Consider the following 19176-nt stretch of genomic DNA (forward strand, 5'->3'; position numbering starts at 1 on the left):
CCAGACACTGTTCCGAGAGGTGTACTGTTTTCCCTCCCTGTAGATCTCACATTTTATGAGGGACCACAATTTCTCTATGGGGTTCAGATCAGGTGAGCAAGGGGGCCATGTCATTATTTTTTCTTCTTTGAGACCTTTACTGGCCAGCCACGTTGTGGAGTAGTTGGAGGCATGTGATGGAGCATTGTCCTGCATGAAAATCATGTTTTTCTTGAACAATACCGACTTCTTCCTGTACCACTGCTTGAAGAAGTTGTCTTCCAGAAACTGGCAGTAGGTCTGGGAGCTGAGCTTCACTCCATCCTCAACCCGAAAAGGTCCCACAAGTTCATCTTTGATGATACCAGCCCATACCAGTACCCCACCTCCTCCTTTGCTGGTGTCTGAGTCTGAGTGGAGCTCTCTGCCCTTTACTGATCCAGCCTCTGGCCCATCCATCTGGCCCTTCAAGAGTCACTCTCATTTCATCAGTCCATAAAACCTTTGAAAAGTCAGTCTTAAGATATTTCTTGGCCCAGTCTTGTCGTATTATGTTATGTTTCTTGTTCCAAGGTGGTCGTTTTTCAGCCTTCCTTACCTTGGCCATGTCCCTGAGTATCGCACACCTTATGCTTTTTGTTACTCCAGTAACGTTGCAGCTCTGAAACATGGCAAAACTAGTGGCAAATGGCATCTTGGCGCTTGATTTTCCTCAATTCATGGGCAGTTATTTTGCACCTTTTTCGCACAACACGCTTCTTGCGACCCTGTTGGCTATTTGCCATGAAACGCTTGATTGTTCGGTGATCACGCTTCAAAAGTTTGGCAATTTCAAGACTGCTGCATCCCTCTGCAAGACATCTCAGAATTTTGGACTTTTCAGAGCCCGTCAAATCTCTCTTCTGCACATCACCTGATTTACTTAATTGGTAGTTGGCTCTCAAGCCTGAACAGCTTGGAGTAGGACAACATGTATAAAAAGTATCATGTGATCAAAATACAATTTGCCTAATAATTCTGCACACAGTGTACAGTTGTGTGAAAAAGCATTTGTACCCTTCAAGATTTCCTATTCTTGTGCATGCTTGTCACACTAAGGGTACGTGTCCACGGTCAGGACGGCCGGCGGTATCGCCGGAGCGGCGAAGCCGCTCGGCGCTAAGCCCCGCCCCCTTTCTGGGACGCGATGATGCCGGATGTGTTAACTGTACACATCCGGGATCATCGCACCCTCGCATAACGCCCTGTGATATTACTTGCGGCGACGCAGCGTCGCCGCAGGTAGCACGGACATGCTGCGATCTGAAAAGAAGCGCAGCATGTCCAGAGTCGCAGGGAAGTCGGATGCGTGTTTCCACGCATAGTGGACACGGGATTTCATAAAATCCCCTCCACTATGCTGGAACATCCGGACGCTGCGTGTTTGACGCTGCAGCTCTGCGCAGCGTCAAACAAGCAGCGTTTACTGACCGTGGACACATACCCTAAGGGTATGTTTCCACGGTCAGAAAATGCTGCAGATTGGACGCTGAGTACAGCCGCAGCGTCCAGGCCACAGCGGCCAGATGTTCCAGCATAGTGGATGGGATTTTATGAAATCCCATCTCCACTATGCGTGCAGGGACGCTTCCGGCATCACTGCGTATACACACATGCGGTGCATCTTTCTAGACCGCAACATGTCAATTTATTTTGCGGAGACTCTCCGTTTCCGCAAGATAAATATACAGTCCAATGTATAGGATGCAGTAATTCTGCATGGTTCAATGAACACACGCAGAATCACCGCTTGTACAAAAGCCAGCAGCGCTTTGGACGGGGCAAACATGTGCTGCGTCCAAAGGTGTACCTAATACTGACCGTGGAAACATACCCTTAAAGATTTCAGATCAGCAAGCAAATGTAAATATTAGACAAAGATAACACAACTAAACACAAAATGCAGTTTTTAAATGAAGGTCTTTATTATTAGAGGAAAAAGAAATCCAAACCTACAGGGCCCTGTGTGAAAAAGTGATTGCCCCCTAAACCTAATAACTGGTTGGGCCGCCCTTAGCAGCAACAACTGCAATCATGCTTTTGCGATAACTTCAATGAGTATTTTATAATGCTTTTGAGTAATTTTGACCCACTCATCTCTGCAGACTTGCTGTAATTCAGCCACATTGGAGGGTTTCTGAGTGTAAACTGCCTTTTAACCCCTTTCTGACATAGAGCGCAATAGTACCCCCACGTCGGAATCCCTCCCTACTTAAATAAAAAACAACCTAGACATGTTTGGTGTCTTTGAGCTCATAATTACCTGGAAAATCATATTGGCCGGTCAGTTTTAGCATTTAGTGGACATGGTAAAAAAAAAAAAACAACTGTGGGATTGCGCTTTTTTCTTTTTGCAATTTCACCGTACTTGGAATTTTGTTCCCAATTTCCAGTTAATAATATGTTAAAACCAATGGTGTCGTTCAAAAGTACAACTCATTCCGCAAAAAACAAGCCCTCACATGGCTATTATGAATGAAAAATAAAAAAGTTATGGCTCTGGGGAGAAGGGGAGCAAATAACTAAAATGCAAAAAAACCCAAAAACCTCTGGTCGTTAAGGGGTTAAGGTCATGACACAGCATCTGAATCGGATTAAGGTCAGGACTAGGGTGTTTTCATGAAACCCGACCCGACCCCTGTGTGGGGTCGGCCATGAAGTCGGCGATCTTCTGAATCTGGAATCGGAATTCCGATACCGATTCCCGATATGTTTAAGATATCGGGAATTGGTATCGGAATTCAGATTTAAGTGTAAAATAAAGAATTAAAATAAAAAATATCGCTATACTTACCCTCTGATGCGCCCTGGTACTAAGCGGGAACCTTCCTTCCTTAGAATCAGCCTTCCAGGACCTTGCGGTGATGTCGCGGTGACGTCGCGGCTTGTGATTGGTCGCGCGGCCGCCCATGTGACCGCTCGCGCGACCAATCACAAGCCGCGACCTCACCGAAGGTCCTGGAAGGGCTGATTCTTAGGAAGGAAGGCTGCCGGAAAGAAGCCGAGGGTGAGTATATTCCTATTAGGTATATACTCACCCTCGGACGCGCCCTGCTTCTTTCCGGCAGCCTTCCATCCTAAGAATCAGCCCTTCCAGGACCTTCGGTGACGTCACGGCTTGTGATTGGTCACGCGAGCGGTCACATGGGCGGCCTCGCGACCAATCACAAGCCGCGACGTCACCGCGACGTCACCGCAAGGTCCTGGAAGGCTGATTCTAAGGAAGGAAGGTTCCCGCTTAGTACCAGGGCGCATCAGAGGGTAAGTATGGCGATATTTTTTATTTTAATTCTTTATTTTACACTTAAATATGGATCCCAGGGCCTGAAGGAGAGTTTCCGCTCCTTCAGACCCTGGGAACCATTGGAAACCCAATGCACTGCATTGGGTTTCGAGTTTCGGCCGACCCCGACCCCGACTTTTTTATAGGATCGGCCGATTTCACTCGACCCGACTTTTGAAAAAGTCGCGTTTCGTGAAACCCGACCCGATTCTATAAATGTAAAGGTCGCTCAACCCTAGTCAGGACTTTGACTAGGTCACTGAAGTTTTAATTTTGTCTTTAAGCCATTCATTCAGAGGTGGACTTGCTGGTGTGTTTTGGATAATTTTCCTGCTGCATAACCTAAGTGCTTCAGCTTGAGGTCAAGAACACATGGCTGGACATTCTCCTTCAGGATTTTTTGGTAGACAGCAGAATTCATGGTTCCATTTTCCACAATAAGGGTATGTTTTCACGTTCAGGATTGCATCAGGATTTGACGCAGGTAAAATGTGCACCAAATCTGCACCTGAGGTCACTGGCAGGTCACCGGCGTTTTTTGACGCGTTTTCCTTGCGGATTTGTATGTGTTTTTGTAAGCTCAATAAAGATATACCAAAAAAAAAAAGGGTGATGTCATTTCTTGTCCAACCTCTTCATTTACATACTCCATTGAAGAATAATGTTTACACACACACAGACAGATAGATGATAGATAACAGATAGATCGATAGATAGATGATAGATATGGCATAGATAGATATATAGATAGATAGATACGATAGATCTATCTATTTATCTATCGTATCTATCTATAAATATATCTATCGATAGATATATCTTTAGATAGCTAGATAGATATATCGATAGATAATAGATAGATACGATAGATAGATAATACCAAGCCCGATGTTTAGTATATCTATGGATATATCTATTGTGGTGATACGCTACCTGAGTGTGTTGGGGAACACTCGCTTGGCAGCAGGATAAACACTTCAGGCACAATATCTCACACATATCAGTCTTATTTGGTTTATTACACATCATAAACCACATGACGTACAGTCCATTGCGTTACACTTCATGAACTTATCATGACCCACACACTGTTCATGCAGCAGATAGGCTTCTCTGCTGTATATTATAATCCCCTTGTCCGGGGTTACCTCTCAGGAGTTCCACTCCTCATGCTGATTTCACGTCAGTCCCAGGTCCTAAACACTGACTGTCCAGGTCTACGGTCTCCAGGTGCTTCCAGGACGACTCCACTCCCAGGAGTCTCCAACACTGACCGTCCAGAGCCTACAGCACACAGGCCACTCAGTGCCAAAGCCCAACCATGTGCTATTCAGGAATTCCCAGGATTTCCAACACAGGCTTCCAGGGCCTTGCACTTGGACAACTCAGATCCAAACACAGGAACCTCACAGGAGCATGTGACCCATACCTTGGTCACATTATCTACCTGTAACCACTCCCATGGGTGTGTGGCTAGTTTGACCCTCCCATCTCTCATAACTAGCCCTGCCAATCTCCCATCAGAACTATACAATTACTTGTGGGACTACAGGTCCCAGAACACAACATATCTTTAGACTGACAGCGCAGAGTGTCCTCCTGTGCGACACACATACCGGCCATTTATAATCCTGCCGGACTTTCTCTCACCAACACAGTTATACATCCAAGCGCATCCTGCAGTACACACACAGCGCCCCCTGGCTGTAAGATTGGTCACTGCACCACACTATCTATAAATATGTCTATACATTATCCATCTATATAATCATCTAAGGGGTACTTCTGTCTGTTTGTCTGTCTGTCTTTCTGTCTGTATCGGAAATCCTGAGTCGCTGATTGGTCACGGCCGGCAGTCTGGCCGCGAATTGGCCCCTCCCTACTCCCCATCCCGGACCAACTTTTTACTATTGATGCTGGCTATGCAGCATCAATAGTAAAAAGATATAATGTTAAAAATAATAAAAAGAATAAAAAATCATGCTATTCTGACCTTCTGTCGCCTCTGCAGCTTTCCCGCTCCTCGCGTTGCTCTTGGCAGCTTCCATTCCCAGAGATGTATTGCGAAATTACCCAGATGACTTAGCGGTCTCGCGAGACCGCTAAGTCATCTGGGTAATTTCGCAATGCATCTCTGGGAACGGAAGCTGCCGATAGCATCGCGAGGAGCGGGACAGCTTCGGTGGACGACGGAAGGTGAGTATATAACTATTTTTTATTTTAATTCTTTTTTTTCACAGGGATATGGTGCCCAAACTGCTGTATACTACGTGGGCTGTGTTATATACTACGTGGACTATGTTATATACTGTGTGGGCTGTGCTATATACTACATCACTGCTATATACTACGTGGCTGCTATATACTACATGCCTTCTATATACTACGTGACTGTGCTACATACTACGTGGCTACTATATACTACGTGGCTGTGCTATCTACGGCGTGGGCTGTGCTATATACTACGTGGCTGTGTTATATACTACATCACTGTGCTATATACTACGTGGCTGCTATATACTACGTGGCTGTGCTATCTACTGCGTGGGCTGTGCTATATACTACGTGGCTGTTATATACTATGTGGGCTGTGCTATATACTACATCACTGCTATATACTATGTGGCTGCTATATACTACATGCCTTCTATATACTACGTGGCTGTGCTATCTACTGTGTGGGCTGGGCTATATACTACGTGGCTGTGTTATATACTACGTGGGCTGTGCTATATACTACATTGCTATGCTATATACTACGTGGCTGCTATATACTACGCGGCCGGCCGCAACCAATCAGCGATATTGGGGTGGAATTTAACCCCCACTCACAGCGCGACATACATACATACATACATACATATTCTAGAATACCCAATGCGTTAGAATCGGGCCACCATCTAGCAGATCTGTAATAGCAAGGCCGATGTTTATGAATGAACGTTTAATTAAAAAAAAAAACAGGAAAAAAATGGTGAGGGCTCCCGCGCAATTTTCTGCGCCAGAGGGGGAAAGACGATGGCTTGGGGCCAATATTTGTAGCCAGGGAAGGGGGTAATACCCATGGCCCCTCTCTAGGCTATGAATATCAGCCCGCAGCTGTCTGCGTAGTCTTTACTGGCTATTACATTAAGGGGACCCCCCCAAAAATGATGTGGGGTCCTCCTATATTCTATAGCCAGAAAGGCTATGCAGACACCTGGGGGCTGATATTCATAGCCTAGAGGGGCCATGGTTATTGGCCCCCCCGGCTACAAATACCAGCCACCCCAGAAATGGCGCATCTGTAAGGTGCACCAATTCTGGCACTTAGCCCCGCTCTTCCCACTCCCCTGTAGCAGTGGGATATGGGGTAATAAGGGGTTAATGTCACCTTTCTATTGTAAGGTGACATTAAGCCTGGTTAATAATGGAGAGCCACAGGGCCGGACTGGCCATCGGGCAGTTCTGGCAAATGCCAGAAGGGCCGGTGCCAGTAGTGGGCCGCTGCATGCCGACTCACCCTCACCCTTCCACCCCAGCGCCGCCGCTGCCGCATTCAACTATACCGACGTCATAGATGCCAGTACAGTTGAATGCAATGATGAAGGAGAGAGCGTCACCTGACGCTCCCTCTCCCATCATTCCCTGCTCTGCCTGACACTGCGGGTGGGCGCGCACTCACTGTGTGCCAGGCAGTGCAGCGGCAGCCACCGAGACAGGAGCAGGGAGCACCGCAGGCACGAGGGGAGGTGAGGAGTGTTTTTTTTTTACTGGACTGTGAGGCCATTCTCGGGGGGGGAGGAGAGATGTGGGCTGTGCTGTATACTATGTGGGCTGTGCTATATACTACTGTGTGGGCAGTGCTGTATACTACTGTGTGGGCTCTGCTGTATACTACTATGTGGGCAGTGCTGTATACTACTATGTGGCCAGTGATGTATACTACTGTGTGGGCAGTGCTGTATACTTCTATGTGGGCAGTGCTGTATACTACTATGTGGGCATTGCTGTATACTACCATGTGGGCAGTGCTGTATACTTCTATGTGGGCAGTGCTGTATACTACTATGTGGGCATTGCTGTATACTACCATGTGGGAAGTGCTGTATACTACTGTGTGGGCTGTGCTGTATACTGCTATGTGGGCTGTGCTATATACTACTATGTGGACTGTGCTATATACTACTGTGTGGGCTCTCTTGTATACTACTGTGTGGGCTGTGCTATGCACTACTATGTGGGCTCTGCTGTATACTACTATGTGGGCTGTGCTATATACTACTATGTGGGCTGTGCTATATACTACTGTGTGGGCTCTGCTGTATACTACTGTGTGGGCTCTGCTGTATACTACTGTGTGGGCAGTGCTGTATACTACTATGTGGGCATTGCTGTATACTACCATGTGGGCAGTGCTGTATACTACCATGTGGGCAGTGCTGTATACTACCATGTGGGCAGTGCTGTATACTACTGTGTGGGCTGTGCTATACACTACTATGTGGGCTGTGCTGTATACTACTATGTGGGCAGTGCTGTATACTACTATGTGGGCATTGCTGTATACTACCATGTGGGCAGTGCTGTATACTACTGTGTGGGCTGTGCTGTATACTGCTATGTGGGCTGTGCTATACACTACTATGTGGGCTGTGCTGTATACTACTATGTGGGCTGTGCTATATACTACTGTGTGGGCTCTCTTGTATACTACTGTGTGGGCTGTGCTATGCACTACTATGTGGGCTCTGCTGTATACTTCTATGTGGGCTGTGCTATATACTACTGTGTGGGCTCTGCTGTATACTACTGTGTGGGCTGTGCTGTATACTACTGTGTGGGCTGTGCTATACACTACTATGTGGGCTGTGCTATATACTACTATGTGGTCTGTGCTATATACTACTGTGTGGGCTAATGTATTGACACCCCTGCAATTCTGTCAGATTATACTCAGTTTCTTCCTGAAAATGATTGCAAACACAAATTCTTTGGTATTATTATCTTTAGGGTTGAGCGAAACGGATCGTTCATTTTCATAAGTCGCCGACTTTTGGTAAAGTCGGCGTCTCATGAAACCCGACCCGATCCCTGTGTGGGGTCGGCCATGCGGTACGCGATCTTGGCGCCAAAGTCGCGTTTCGTATGACGCGTTTAGCGCCATTTTTACAGCCAATGAAGGAGCGTGGGCAGAGTGATGACATAGGGGTTAGGGCGTGCACGCCTATCATCATTTTATCGCTTGTGCGCAGTAGCGATTTGGAATGTGTAAAACGAAATTTTCTGTGCTGGGACGGAGGAGAGAGAGAGAGAGAGAGAGAGAGAGAGAGAGAGAGGAAAAAAAAAAAAATCCCCATTGACGTGCATAGGGTTTCGTGTTCCGGCCGATCCTCGACTTTGCGCAGTAATCGGCCGATTTCGCCCGACTCGACTTTTCCAACAGTCGAGTTTCGTGAAACATGACTTGACCCTAAAAAAGTCAAGGTCGCTCAACCCTAATTATCTTCATTTAATTTGTCTTAAATGAAAAAACACAAAAAGAATTGTCCTAAAGCCAAATTGGATATAATTCCACACCAAACATAAAAAAGGGGGTGGACAAAAGTATTGGCACTGTTTGAAAAATCATGTGATGTTTCTCCAATTTGTGTAATTAACAGCACCTGTAACTTACCTGTGGCACCTAGCAGGTGTTGGCAATAACTAAATCACACTTGCAGCCAGTTGACATGGATTAAAGTTGACTCAACCTCTGTCCTGTGTCCTTGTGTGTACCACATTGAGCATGGAGAAAAGAAAGAAGACCAAAGAACTGTCTGAGGACTTGAGAAACCAAATTGTGAGGAAGCATGAGCAATCTCAAGGCTACAAGTCCATCTCCAAAGACCTGAATGTTCCTGTGTCTACCGTGCGCAGTGTCATCAAGAAGTTTAACGCCCATGGCACTGTGGCTAACCTCCCTAGATGTGGACGGAAAAGAAAAATTGACAAGAGATTTCAACGCAAGATTGTGTGGATGTTGGATAAAGAACTTCGACTAACATCCAAACAAGTTCAAGCTGGCCTGTAGTCCGAGGGTACAACAGTGTCAACCCGTACTATCCGTCGGCGTCTGAATGAAAAGGGACTGTATGGTAGGAGACCCAGGAAGACCACACTTCTTACCCCGAGACATAAAAAAGCCAGGCTGGAGTTTGCCAAAACTTACCTGAAAAAACCTAAAATGTTTTGGAAGAATGTTCTCTGGTCAGATGAGACAAAAGTAGAGCTTTTTGGGCAAAGGCATCAACATAGAGTTTACAGGAGAAAAAAAGAGGCATTCAAAGAAAAGAACACGGTCCCTACAGTCAAACATGGCGGAGGTTCCCTGATGTTTTGGGGTTGCTTTGCTGCCTCTGGCACTGGACTGCTTGACCGTGTGCATGGCATTATGAAGTCTGAAGACTACCAACAAATTTTGCAGCATAATGTAGGGCCCAGTGTGAGAAAGCTGGGTCTCCCTCAGAGGTCATGGGTCTTCCAGCAGGACAATGACCCAAAACACACTTCAAAAAGCACTAGAAAATGGTTTGAGAGAAAGCACTGAAGACTTCTAAGGTGGCCAGCAATGAGTCCAGACCTGAATCCCATAGAACACCTGTGGAGAGATCTAAAAATGGCAGTTTGGAGAAGGCACTGTTCAAATATCAGGGACCTGGAGCAGTTTGCCAAAAAAGAATGGTCTAAAATTCCAGCTTAGCATTGTAAGAAACTCATTTATGGTTACCGGAAGCGGTTGATCGCAGTTATTTTGGCTAAAGGTTGTGCAACCAAGTATTAGGCTGAGGGTGCCAATACTTTGGTCTGGCCCATTTTTGGAGTTTTGTGTGAAATGATCAATGTTTTGCTTTTTGCTTCATTCTCTTTTGTGTTTTTTAATTTAAGACAAATTAAATGAAGATAATAATACCAAAGAATTTGTGTTTGCAATCATTTTCAGGAAGAAACTGAGTATTATCTGACAGAATTGCAGGGGTGTCAATACTTTTGGCCACAACTGTATATGGAGGACTATAGGGAGTGTATTATACTATATGGAGGACTGTGGTGCACATTATAATATATGCAGGACTATGGGGTGTATTTTACTAAACAAGTTAAATGCTGCATATTCAGATTGTTTTTGCTGGAACAAAAATCATTGTTCTCAGCAGCACATCGCCGGTGTAAACTGTAGATGTGCTGCTGATAACATAATACTGTATGGTGATCTATTAGTGATCGTTCTGTCCCATCATTATTCCTCAGCTGGTGGAAAGAGGCCGGGAAACAAGCGTTGAACAACTTCAGTATTGTTGATCAAACTCATTTAGCGGCCTGAACTCAGCGCTTGTAAATACAACCGAAATGCTTTTGTATGATGTGCAATATGTTAGCATTTGGGGCCCCATTTTAAACTTTGCCTAGGCGTAGGGCCCCACTTTGCCTAAAACCGGCCCTGCCTACAAGTATACAAAGATATTATACAGTCACCATGTGACAAGTGGGCCTGTGTAACTTCAAATGCCAGGGCTGAATTTTAGTCCCAGTATGGCCCTGGAGAGGCATCAATAAGACGCCTATCCATTAATAATCCTAGAGTAGTGAAAGGGTTAAAAAATAAATAAAGACACAGCCAGAAAAAAGTTTTTTAATATTCTTAATTTTACCATATTTACCATACTTGATCGCCTGCATAAAAAATTAAAATAATAAACCAACCGTATACTACCTGTCCGCCGTAGTCAAATTAATAACGAGTGTCCCACGACGATCTCCCCTATAGAACAGTGACATCGGGTGATGTCAATGCTCTATAGGCCCTCCAGTGACACACTGACAGGAGACAATGGCTCCTGCTGTGTATCACTGAGGTTACCTTAGTTCAGGGTCTCACTTTATGGCAAAAGCTGAGTGGGAATTTTCAGTGCCACAAGTGAGACTAGAGACTATTTGTCACAGGGGCATAGGAGTACATTACTGAAGGATACCTTGTCATTGTATTCCTGGAGCCCCTGAAGAGCGGTCGCATCAGCTGATGTGGCTGCTCTCCACGTGGGACATTCGTTTTAATTGGATATCTGCGGACTCAGGGAGTATAGTGTTTGTTTATTATTTTAATATTTTTTACAGGTGACAATGGCTTCGGAGATCAAGGTGACAAGATGATAGTGAGTATGTACTCTGTTTAATGTACTGTATGTCTATATGTATGTATGTGTTGTATGGTGCATGTTGCATGGTACATGTATGTCGTATGTTGCATATCGCATGGTACATGTTGTATGTCGCATGGTACATGTTGTATGTCGCATGTTGCTTGTCGCATGTTACATGTCGCATGGTGCATGTTGTATGTCGCATGGTGCATGTCGTATGGTGTATGTGCACACAGTCTAGACGAGTCCGGCTCTGCTACATCTGGATGCCTGACATCCAGATGTAGCAGAGCCTGTAGATGATCGCCGGAGATAACTCTCCAGCGATCACCTACACTGCAGCGTTCTCACAATCAGCTGATTGTGAGAACCAGACTAGTGACCGGAGATAAGTCCTGGTCACGTGCACGGCAGTAGTCGTGTCAAGATAAGTTATCGCGAGAACTGCAGTAGACGAGGGACTTCCAGCAGCGGGACAGGTGAGCCGGCATGGACATGCGTAGTAAGCTGCATTTACGCAGTTTCTAATCATTAGATGCAGTTATACCACATCTAATGATAGTCTATGGTAAATTTACGGCGCGGCGACGGAGTGTTGCCGCATTGTAAACAAACATGCTGCGTTCTGAAAAGACGAGCTGCATGTCCGTTTCCACGGGTCTTCCGCCTGCGTGTTTTACCGTATAGTGGAGACGGGATTTCATAAAATCCCCTCCACTATGCTGTAACATCTGGACGCTGCGTGTTTGACGCTGCGGATGTAAGCAGCGTCAAACACGCAGCATTTCCTGAACTTGGAAACATACCCTAAGTCTTCCAGGTCCTGAAGCAGCTAAACAGCTCAGCAGTCAGGACACAGGCTCTCCATGCGTCCTGACTGTCACACAGCTTGAACACATGCAGCTGCAGACCCAAACAGCTGATCAGTTGGAGCGCGATCCAGGTATCCGGGTTCCCTCTGCAGCTTATTCGGTAAGCGCCATAGCTTGCCAAATAAGCAGGGACCCAAGCAAATTTGCTGCCCTCTAGTAATGAACACTGACCTTAACTGAGGCCTGCAGTTCTTTGAATATTGTTGTTGGGTCTTTGTGACCTCTTCGGCGAGTCGTTGCTGCTCTCTAGGGGTAATTTTGGTCGGCCGGTCACTCCTGGGAAGGTTCATCACTTTTCCATGTTTTCGCCATTTATGGATAATGGCTCTCACTATGGTTCGCTGGAGTCCCAAAGCTTGAGAAATGGCTTTATTACCTTTTCCAGACTGACTGATCTCAATTACTTGGTTTATCATTTGTTCCAGAATTTATTTGGATAGTGGCATCTTGTCTATCTTTTAGTCTACTTCACTTTGTCAGATATGTCCTATTTAAGTGATTTCTTGATTGAGACCAGGCGTGACATTAATCAGACCTTGGTGTGGCTAGGGAAATAGAACTCAGCTTCCCAAAGATGTGATAAACCACAGTTAATTTAGGTTTTGGGGGAATCCCTTTTTCCACACAGGATACTGTAGGTTTGGATTATTATTACAGGAAAACTGCATTTTGTGTATACTTGTGTTATCTTTGTCTAATATTTAAATTAATTTGGTTATCTGAAACATTTAAATTTGATAAACATGCAAAACATTCAAAAGAATATGAAATCAGGAAGGGTGGAAACACTTTTTCACACAACTGTATATACGCCAGCCCCAGTGTATACTATGTGATGTATATACTCCAGCCCCAGTGTATACTATGTGATGTATATACTCCAGCCCCAGTGTATACTATGTGATGTATATACTCCAGCCCCAGTGTATACTATGTGATGTATATACTCCAGCCCCAGTGTATACTATGTGATGTATATACTCCAGCCCCAGTGTATACTATGTGATGTATATACTCCAGCCCCAGTGTATACTATGTGATGTATATACTCCAGCCCCAGTGTATACTATGTGATGTATATACTCCAGCCCCAGTGTATACTATGTGATGTATATACTCCAGCCCCGGTCTCACCTATGTGATGTACATACAACAGTCTCTGGGTAATTTTCAAGTTAATCATTTTGTAAAGAAAGATGGTATAAATGGTATAAATATTAAAATGGCCCTTGGCAGAAAAAATGGTTCCGCATCCATGACAATACACCGACCTTGCAGTCTGAAGTTTTAGCATAGCTAATGTATTTGAAGTTACAGTTTTGACAATTTAAAGTACAACTGCAATCCAAAAAAAGCTAGGACACTGTATAAAATATAAAAAGAATGCAATGATTTGGAAATCTTATAGCCATAAATCCATGTGTACAAGGTAGACTGTCGATATTGGATGCTCATGATCTACGATCCCTCAGGCAGCACTGCATTAAAGAGAATTATTACGTTTTTGCTATCTTATCTGAAAGCAGCAGAACGTAGATGCAGAGACTTTGATTCCAGCAATGTGTCACTTACTGGGCTGCTCACTATCATTTTGATACAGACTTTACTCTTATGCAGATCTAGCTATCTGAACGTTCAGTTCTGTATAACCCCAACAACACCGCTGATTATTCAAAGCTGACATTCAGTGGGGAGGATGGAGGGACAGCATGGTTATAAAGAGCTTATAAATATGCAAGACAACCTGCCAGCAGGTTTACAGGTCATCTAATGATTATCTCCTACTGATAAAACAGTGATTTTTATAAAAACTACAGCAAGCAGCCTAGTAAGTTACCCATCACTATAATCTTGGGTTTTATCTCTATATTCTGCTACTCTCAAAATTGATGGCAAAAACCTTGCGACAGTTTCCCTGTAAAAAAAAAAATCGTAGAGGAAGAATGTATCAGACTGCGTATGTGGGGAGAGACCCATCACTAAGGAGCAGTGGGTGGGGAGCAAACTTTCCAACTAGTCTTCAGTGTGGCTCTGGCCCCGGCAGCTAGTAACCCAAGTCTTTCTCCGAAACGCTGCAGTGTTTCAGATTTAAACATGTATAGCTGGAACTGTACCGCCACATGAATTGGACAGCATGTGTCAAAACAATCCAGGAACAGTGCTGTCTCATCTGTGCCAAAGCTCATTTAAATGGCATCTGTCAGCAGGTTTTTGCTATGTAATCTGAAGACAGGAGATAGAGGCTGAGACACAGAATTCAGGGATGTGTCACTTGTAGTGATGAGCGAATATACTCGTTACTCAAGACTTCCCAGAGCACACTCGGGGGGTCCTCCGAGTATTTTTTAGTGCTCGGAGATTTAGTTTTCATCGCGGCAGCTGAATGATTTACATCTGTTAGCCAGCATAAGTACATGTGATGGTTGCCTGGTTGCTAGGGAATCCCCACATGTAATCAAGCTGGCTAAGAGATGTAAATCATTCAGCTGCGGTGAGGAAAACTAAATCTCCGAGCACTAACAAATACTCGGAGGACCCCCGAGCATGCTCGGGAAATCTCAACTAATGAGTATATTCGCTCATCACTAGTCACTTGCCAAAGTTTGTGCTGTTTACTAACTGTGAAGGATTCATCACTAAGAGATTAACATTGGCGGACTAGTCCAGCAATGCATCTGATAAGCAGCTCAGTGTCTATGGCCTTTGTACACAGAGCCTGGTGGGGGCGGGGTTATCTTTCTCAGCTCTGCTACATTCTAAATCTAAAAGCTCTGATTGTGTCAGAACAGCTGCACCCAGTATAAGTGATTCATTGATGGATTCAGGGTCCCATTGCCCACATTATGCTGCTTTCAGATGAGGTAACAAAAATCTGCTGCCAGTTGCCTTATAAAATAGGCTGAGGCAAAATGGAAACGTTATGGTCAGATGGATAAAAACGTGCAGAATACGGCATTCGTCGTTTCCATACAGAATTTCAGAGTGAAGATGAGAAGGACATCCAGCTACTTGTCACTATGTGGTTACATTAGTACCTATGGCAAGGGTAGCTTACACATCTGGAAAGGTCAATACTGAGCATTATATAGAGGTATTATATTAGAAGAGCATATGCTTCCATCCAATTGTTTGCTGCAGTCCATTGTTTTCTCCAGCAGTAAACTTTTGGCTCATTATGAAATGAAAGAAACGGCAAAGAAGACCCAGGACTATTTGGCTCCCCAGTATTTGGGCTCCTCGCGTCTATGACGTTTACAGACTGCTGTAAAAAAGAAGAGAAGATCCTACACAATGGTAGACTTTTTTTTTTTTCTTCAAACTCATGAATGCACTATTTTTTTCAGATGAAATGGTAAAATGTCTTAACTCTCACCTGTGCCCTGTTGTGCATAAATATGTGATTCTTCAGATTTTATATTAGTCTATGCCTGATGACGAGACCTGTGTAGTCTCGAAAGCTTGCAATTTGTTACCATCTTCTCAGTTAGCCATTAAGAGGTATCAACCACTGAGGACTCTCAATTCAAAACATTTTTCTAACTCTCACTTTCTGATGTGTTCTAGGTTCTGTTGTGAATAACATAAGACTGAGACTTCAAATTTATTCCATTATTGTTTTCTTTACATTTTACACAAAATCAGTTATTTGGAATTGGGGTTGTCCTTGTGTGCAAGACTTTGCAAGTTTATGTAAACACAATCTAAAAATTGTAAAACAAAATTAATTCAATTCTACCAGTGCCTGACTTATGAACAACTCATGGTGACAAATGCAAGATATAAAGAAATACACAAACAAATAATCCTCAATAGCTCAACTCTCTGGCCACTCAGTCCGCTTCCATCTACCATTGTGTGCCACATCTCCGGCCTCTTCACTTTACATCAGGACTTCTAGCAGTGTCCAGGCCTCAAAGGTCAGCGTGTGCTGCCTGGACAAGGCCAAGAGATTGGAGATGTGGTGGGCTATGGCTGAAAGAGGATCAGATGGCAGGGAGCAGCGGGGTGACCAGAGAGCTCAGCGATGAGAATTATTTATTTTTACTGCCTTGCTCGTAACCTTCGGACTGCCTATATATGCATTGTTAAAACATGTATAGCCACCATGAAGTCTTACATAAGGAACTTCCAGTTCGAGCCTAGAAGAAATTATACAAACATTGTTTTCCATATTTTAACATTTATTGTAATAAGCATCATCTTGAAAATATCCACAGATCTTTAAAGAGTAACATTTGTTTAAATTTTATTTCATAAATCAATGCTACACATGGAAATAAGCAGCTTTATGGAGAAGGAAGGTTGGGTGTTGGGAGTAGGGGGGGAGCTAGAAGCAGAGAGACATTATGCTGAAAGTTCTTCTGAATCAACAGTTGCAGTTCTCCATAAGCACCAACCGTCTTATCCTTTCCCAGTAGTGTGAAAGTCTATATTCACATTTTACATGTGAATTCAAAATGTTGAGAATGATCCATCAGTCTGAGGGGAAAGAACTGAATTTCTCTAATAAGTTCCATTTCAAAATGTCTTTTTTCATGTGTACTACTGATTTATAAAGAAAAAATAAATCCGGGGGTTACTCTTAACCCCTTAACGACCGCCGATACGCCTTTTAACAGCGGCAGTTAAGGGTACTTAAACCACAGCGCCGTTAATTAATGGCGCTGTGGAAAAAGTGAATAGCGACCCCCAGAGTCGGATTTTCTCTGGGGTCTCAGTTACCGGGGGTAGCCGAGACCCCAGAGAACATGATTCGGGGTTTTTTTACCGTCCCCCGGGTTGCGATCGCCGGTAATTAACCGTTTACCGGCGGTCGCAAAAAAACCCCGATTTCCCATTTAATTTCTCTGTCCTCCGATGTGATCGCACATCAGAGGACAGAGAAATGGGGTCCCCGATCGCCCCCCGATACTCACCTGTCTCCCCCGGTGCTCCTCGTGGCTCCCGATGGGTGCCACCATCTTGTTCTGGCCAAAAAATGGCGGGCATATGCGCACTGCGCCCGCTGGCCGGCACCCGGAAGATCTTTTGGGTCCCGGCAGCCGAGACCCCAAAGAACATGATCGGGGTCGGTTTTTACCGACCCCTGTTTTGCGATCGCCGGTAATTAACTGTTTACCGGCGACCGCAAAAAAAATGAAGCGGTGTGTCATTCTCTGATGTGATCGCACATTAGAGGACAGAGAAATAGGGGGATTCGGGGACCCTGTTATACTTACCGGTGTCCCTGGGTCCCCCTGCGTCCCCTCCTGCCCGCCGGCTTCTTCATCCGGTAAGAAAATGGCAGGCGCATGCGCAGTGCGCCCGCCATGATCTGCCGGCCAGCAGCTAGAGGAGCTGGGGCTAAATTTAGGGTTAGGGTTGGGGCTAAATTTAGGGTTAGGGCTAGGGTTGGGGCTAAAGTTAGGGTTAGGGTTGGGGCTAAAGTTAAGGCTAGGGTTGCGGCTAAAGTTAGGGTTAGAGTTGGGATTAGGGTTTGGATTAGGGTTGGCATTAGGGTTACGTTTGGGGTTAGGTTTGGGATTAGGGTTAAGGTTAGGGTTAGGTTTGAGGTTAGGGTTGAGATTAGGATTAGGGGTGTGTTGGATTTAGAGTTTTGATTAGGGTGGTGATTATCGTTAGGGTTGTGATTAGGATTATGGATCGGGTGGGGATTAGGGTTAGGGGTGTGTTGGAGTTAGGGTTGGCATTCGAATTGGGGGGTTTCCACTGTTTAGGTACATCAGGGGGTCTCCAAACACGACAGCCAATTTTGCGCTCAAAAAGTCAAATGGTGCTCCCCACATATGGGGCATCAGCGTACTCGGGATAAATTGGACAACAACTTTTGGGGTCCAATTTCTCGTTACCCTTGTGAAAATAAAAACTTGGGGGCTAAAAAAATCTTCTTTGTGGAAAAAAATATATTTTTATTTTCACGACTCTGCATTATAAACTTCTGTGAAGCACTTGGGCATTCAGAGCTCTCACCACACATTTAGATAAGTTCCTTGGGGGGTCTAGTTTCCAAAATGGGGTCACTTGTGGGGGGTTTCTACTGTTTAGGTACATCAGGGGCTCTGCAAACACAACATAACGCCCGCAGACCATTCTATCAAAGTCTGCATTCCAAAACGGCGCTCCTTCCCTTCCGAGCTCTTCCATGCGCCCAAACAGTGGTATACCCCCAAATATGGGGTATCAGCCTACTCAGCATAAATTGCACAATAAATTTTGGGGTCCAATTTCTCCGGTTACCCTTGTGAAAGTAAAAATTTGGGGGTGAAAAGATCATTTTTGCGGAAAAAATATGATTTTTTTTATTTTCATGGCTCTACATTATAAACTTCTGTGAAGCAGTTGGGGGTTCATAGTGCTCTCTACACATCTAGATAAGCTCTTTGGGGGGGTCTAGTTTCCAAAATGGGGTCACTTGTGGGGGGTTTCTACTGTTTAAGTACATCAGGAGCTCTGCAAATGCAACATGACGCCCGCAGACCATCCCATCAAAGTCTGCATTCCAAGCGGCGCTCCTTCCCTTCCGAGCCCCAATGGGTGCCCAAACAGTGCCCCCCCACATATGGGGTATCAGCGTACTCAGGACAAACTGGTCAACAGATTTTGGGGTCCAATTTCTCCTGTTACCCTTGTGAAAATAAAAATTTGGGGGCAAAAAGATCATTTTTGTAGAAAAAATGCGATTTATTTTCACGGCTCTACGTTATAAACTTCCGTGAAGCACCTGGGGGTTTAAAGTGCTCACCACACATCTAGATAAGTTCCTTAAGGGGTCTAGTTTCGAAAATGGTGTCAATTGTGGGGGGTGTCCACTGTTTAGGCACATCAGGGGCTCTCCAAACGCGAC

The 19176-nt window shown here is 44.8% G+C and overlaps 1 long non-coding RNA gene across 1 annotated transcript in view; it reads left to right on the forward strand.

Annotated features, from left to right (window-relative positions):
• Nucleotides 1-15096: 15096 nt before the first annotated feature.
• The window catches only part of LOC143776029 (uncharacterized), a 52151-nt gene continuing 48071 nt past the window's right edge, over nt 15097-19176 (forward strand). Inside the window, exons 1-2 of the long non-coding RNA XR_013215755.1 lie at nt 15097-15193; nt 15491-15626. This is a non-coding gene — a long non-coding RNA (uncharacterized LOC143776029). The remainder of the gene's footprint in view (nt 15194-15490; nt 15627-19176) is intronic.

Source organism: Ranitomeya variabilis, chromosome 5 (assembly GCF_051348905.1).
Source record: "Ranitomeya variabilis isolate aRanVar5 chromosome 5, aRanVar5.hap1, whole genome shotgun sequence".
Classification (NCBI taxonomy): domain Eukaryota; kingdom Metazoa; phylum Chordata; class Amphibia; order Anura; family Dendrobatidae; genus Ranitomeya; species Ranitomeya variabilis.